Source organism: Erinaceus europaeus, chromosome 19, assembly GCF_950295315.1.
Source record: "Erinaceus europaeus chromosome 19, mEriEur2.1, whole genome shotgun sequence".
Classification (NCBI taxonomy): domain Eukaryota; kingdom Metazoa; phylum Chordata; class Mammalia; order Eulipotyphla; family Erinaceidae; genus Erinaceus; species Erinaceus europaeus.
In genome coordinates this window covers 38,839,334-38,844,133 of record NC_080180.1, presented here as the reverse complement: position 1 = coordinate 38,844,133, position 4,800 = coordinate 38,839,334, and the positions used below count along the sequence as shown (strand labels likewise).

At 38.7% G+C, this 4,800-nt stretch overlaps 1 non-coding gene across 1 annotated transcript; it reads right to left on the bottom strand.

Moving 5' to 3' along the window:
• Positions 1–2,957: 2,957 nt before the first annotated feature.
• On the bottom strand, positions 2,958–3,065 carry LOC132534840 (U6 spliceosomal RNA). The gene has a single exon (XR_009546527.1). It is a non-coding gene; the product is annotated as a U6 spliceosomal RNA (small nuclear RNA).
• Positions 3,066–4,800: the final 1,735 nt, after the last annotated feature.

Here is a 4,800-nt window from a genome sequence, read left to right as displayed (position 1 = left end):
AGGCTTGATATACAAAATCATTACTGTTTGGTATTTATTATTCTAGAGTAATATTGCCCAGCACGAGACACTAAAGAATAACTTCCCATATAGTATCTGTATGTATAGGAAACATTAATGACTGCTTCCTTTTAGAAATAGCTATCTTAAAATTGATGAAGAACACGATGTGTCCAGTAGAAATAGGCTGGGATTATGGATCAACCTGCCAATATTCAGTGGAGAATCAATTACAGAATCCAGACCTTCCAATTTCTTCATCCCATAGAGAAATTTGGTCTATATTGCCAGAGGGTTAGAGAATAGAGAACCTTCCAATGGAGGGAATGGGATAAGGAACTCTGGTGGAAGTTGCATGGAATTTTACCCTGTTATCTTACAGTCTTGTTAATCATCATTAAATCACCTTTTTTTTTTTTTGGTGGAGAGCAGGGAAGATAGCTCAAAGGTAGATTTGGTGGAGAGCAGGTAAGATAGCTCACAGGTAGATAGGACTGAGGTTCAATTCCTAGCACCATCAACAGTCATAGGTAATCTATGCTCTATTTTTAAAAATCAGTGATTATTTTAGGCATGGGATAAAAAATATTTTGGGCATGGAATGAAGAACCTGGGAGACTCTTTTTGCATAGATCTATAAACCAGTATTAATGTGATAAAACTTGAAGAAATGTTTTTCCTCCCATCTGTAACACTTAATGACCACGAGATGGCACCATTTCTCCTTTTATTTTTTACTTAGTCCATTTTCATGGGGAGTCTGAACAGCATAAAGGTAACTAAAAGTGACTTTTTTTTTTTTGCTTCTCTCAGAAGCAAAATCTTTGTTAAATCTTTGTTCTCTGATGAAGCATAAGTTTGATCAGTCATTCTATGTACACTTCACATACAGACATATTCAATTTTCTCAAAACAGCATTACACCACTAAAGACTTTCTCTTCATTTTCTAGTAGCATGTGAATTACCTAGGCTCTAATTTCTTAACAGTTGTCCCTTGACTAACCACTATGATCTCTTCTCACTTTCTAACAATAACTCCTTCCTAGAGCAAATCCTCATCATGCTTTGAGAAACAAGAGTCTATTGGGGTATGTTTGGGCTGGCTTGCTTAATCAGTCATATAGTGCAATAAAAATCAGCCACCTCAAAATGTGTCTTTGGCAAAAATACTGATTTTATAAGAAAGATTTTGAAGGCTGGGTGGATAAAAAGCCACGGCATGTTAACATATCTCTGTAAGGGCCTCTCACCTCACTGCACCGAGAAGAACCAATCTTCTGATCTCTTTTCCACTAGGAAAGCTGGACATCTCCATACCTGTGTTTACTGTGCCTTCCTATGTAATCACCCTCTGTAGCTGACCTCCAGAATCCAGAATCATCCTCTGTAGCTGACGTCTCCATCAGAGAACTCCACCCCTGAAAAAGAAGCTGAGAATAGGAGCAAAGATTTACCTCGGGCTTTTCAGCCTAGGTGGGAACCTTAACAGATATGTTAATTCATATACTTATTGGGAAGTTCTACTATGGCAAACAAACCCCAGAGAGCTTGTTTGGAGGTTCTAGCAGGGGAGTGTGGCTACTCATATACTATACCCTCGACCAGTCTCTATTGAGGAAGGTCCTCCTCTTCGATGGAGCCCTGAGGGAGGAAAGGGACACCCACTAGCCAGCCAGATCAGCTGGATCAACCCGGTGACAGATGTCGCAGCCAGATTGCCCTCACATCCCAAACCCCAGAGAAGAAAAGTAGAAGCACTTTTAGGATTGTCTATTGTCATGCAGAGTGGTCATGCCTAGCATTTGATTTGGGTTCTGCGCTGAGTTCTGAAGGCTCATGCTTTCATGTAACTTTTCCTTCTGCCTGATGTCATCTTTAGTTGTGAATCACAGTTGACAAAGTCCTGCAGTTTGTTATCTCCTTGATATCATGCCCCTTAGATCATACCACCTACTCACCAGAAGGCAACTCACTCTGAGTTGATTAAAAAAAAAAAAAAAAAAAGATCTACATGCATCTATATAGTTTTGAAGTGTCAATAAGTAATAACACAGCTGTTGGTAAGGAATACTAAAAGTAAAACTGTATTAAACAGAAAAAAGAGAGAAATTGGCTAGTTGAGAATAGGAGATTCTGTATCTTTCCCAAATACAGTTTTCTCTTCTTTGTCTACAGATAGGAATCCAGATTCTCATTCTCATATGTAAAGTGAAGCCAGGTTGTCTTTTTTAAAAAATATTTATTTATTTATTCCCTTTTGTTGCCCTTGTTTTATTGTTGTAGTTATTATTGTTTTCATCGTTGTTGGATAGGATAGAGAGAAATGGAGAGAGGGGGGAAGACAGAAAGGGCGAGAGAAAGAAAGACACCTGCAGACCTGCATGTGAAGCTACACCCCTGTAGGTGGGGAGCCAAGGCCTCAAACAGGGATCCTTAAGCTGGTCCTTGTGATTTGTGCCAAGTGCATTTAACCCACTGAGCTACCGCCCAACTCCCAAAGCCAAGTGTCTTAATGGTTCTTTTCTTGGAACCAAGAAACAGTCACACTACAGCTCTTTTGATTCCTTTCTAACCAATATGTTATTTAAACTAGAGTTCTATTTTCTACAGTAAACTAGAATTCCTTTCTCAGCAATCGTGCTATTTAAACTAGAGTTCTTTTCTCTCCCCAGCTAATAGATGTGAATTAAAAATCTTCCTTAAGACAAAAGTTTCTATCTTCACAGTATGGATGTTAATTAGAATTTTAACATTAATTTTCCATCTTCCCTTGGCTAGATTTATTTAATAAGTTTGTACTGAGCAAAAGGAATACGAAATTTACTCCCATCAGCTGAAAGCACTAACACATCTCTTTCTCTCTCTCTCTTCCTCCCTCTCCCTCTCTCTCTCAACACACTTGTGTGCATGCATGTGTGTGTGCATGTGTGTGTGTGTGCATGCGTGTGTGTGCGTGTGTGTGTGTGTAACTTCGCAGATTTGCATGTCATTCTTGTGTTGGGGTCATGCTAATCTTTTCTGTTATCACTCCAGTTTTAGTACATGTGCTGCCAAAGTGAGCTCACTATGATACAACTTAGAGCAATTTTATTTCCTCTAGTGTTAAAAAGTTTATAATTTAGTATTTAAAAAAATTAAACAAGTGAAACTTTAAACAAACAACTACCAAATAACCTTTAGAAAGTAGAGGAGACATCATTCCAGACTCCAATTTTGCCCTTGGGCTTAGAACTGATGTTCTTAAAAGAGGTAGTAAATGAGGGCTGGGGAAACAGGGTAATGGTTACACAAGAGACTTTTATGCCTGAGGACCAAGAGTTCACTCCTCAGTACAACCATAACTGCTCAGCTCTGGCTTCTCTTTATAACTTTCTTTCTTTAAAATAAATAAAACATTAAAAAAAAAGAAAAATACAATGGGCCAGACCACAAACTTTAACAAGTTGCAAATCTTAATGACAAGTCTGGAAGGTCAATATGATTAAGTGCATAGATTGTGAATAAAGTGGGTTTTTCTCTGTCTACTGCTTATGATAGGTTGAAATTCCTAAGGAATAACAATAAAAAGGCACAAGCTTCTGAGTATAGCAAGTGTGCATGGCTAAAAAAATGTAAAACAAATGCCTCCCCCTCCCCAATATATATGATCATAGAAAGTTCATAAATGGGGTAAGGAAGAAGGTGTATTGGTTAAGCAAACAGACTCACATACCTGAAGTCTGGTTCAATCCCCTGAACCAACATAATCCTGAGTTGAGTAGTGCTCTTAGTCTCTATTTCTCTGTATTTTTCTCTATACCTCTCTTTCATTAAAACTAAAACAAAATGTTAAAAATAAATAAGTTCGGGGTCAGACGGTAACGCAGTGGGTTAAACACACATGGCACAAAGTGCAAGGACCTGAGTAAGGATCCGGATTCGAACTCCCCACCTGCAGGGGAGTCACATCACAAGCCATGAGGCAGGTATGCAGATTTCTATCTTTCTTTCTCCCTCTCTGTCTTCTCCTCCTTTCTCGATTTCTCTCTGTCCTATCCAACAACAACAACAATGACAACAACAATGATGAGCACAGGAATGACAAAGAGCAAAGGCAACAAAAGTGGGGGAAATATATATATAGCCTCCAGGAGCAATGGATTCATGGTGCAGGCACTGAGCTCCAGCAATAACCCAGGAGGCAAAAAGAAAAAAAAAAAAAAAAAAAGAATAAAGAAATAAATATTTTAAAGTTCATAAATGTAAACTAGCAAAAGGGAAACACAAAAAAGCACAAAGATACACAAGTGAGAACTTCTCATTCAAAGGGAGTGAGGGAAAGTCAGCGTCAGAACTTCCCACTAGTACCAGGGTAATTCCATGGGGTGTCAGGGCTCAATCCTGAGCTTCTAGCATGAGGCACAAACTATACCCTACGTGGTATAGCTCTCTCAACTGTAGAAATCTGTTTTGAAGAAGCAGACATTTGGGGATGTTTGTTTTGAGAGGGATGCAGAAAGACAGAGAGAAAGATAGCAGAACACTATTCAACCCTGGTTTATGGTAATGCCCAGGACTGAACCTAGAACCTTGGAATGTCAGGCATGAAAGTCTTTTGCACAACCATTATGCTGTCTCCCAGAATCTGCTAATCTTTAAGGACTTTATTCTCTTACCCACCTCTGCTCTGCTCTGGCAACACTGCAAGACTAATAAAGAGAGTGAAAAAGTAAATATTTCACTTTAAGTCTCTGTTACAGAGTACGATAAAGTCATTTTAAAAATACCATTGGGCAGGAGAGATAGCATAATGGTTATG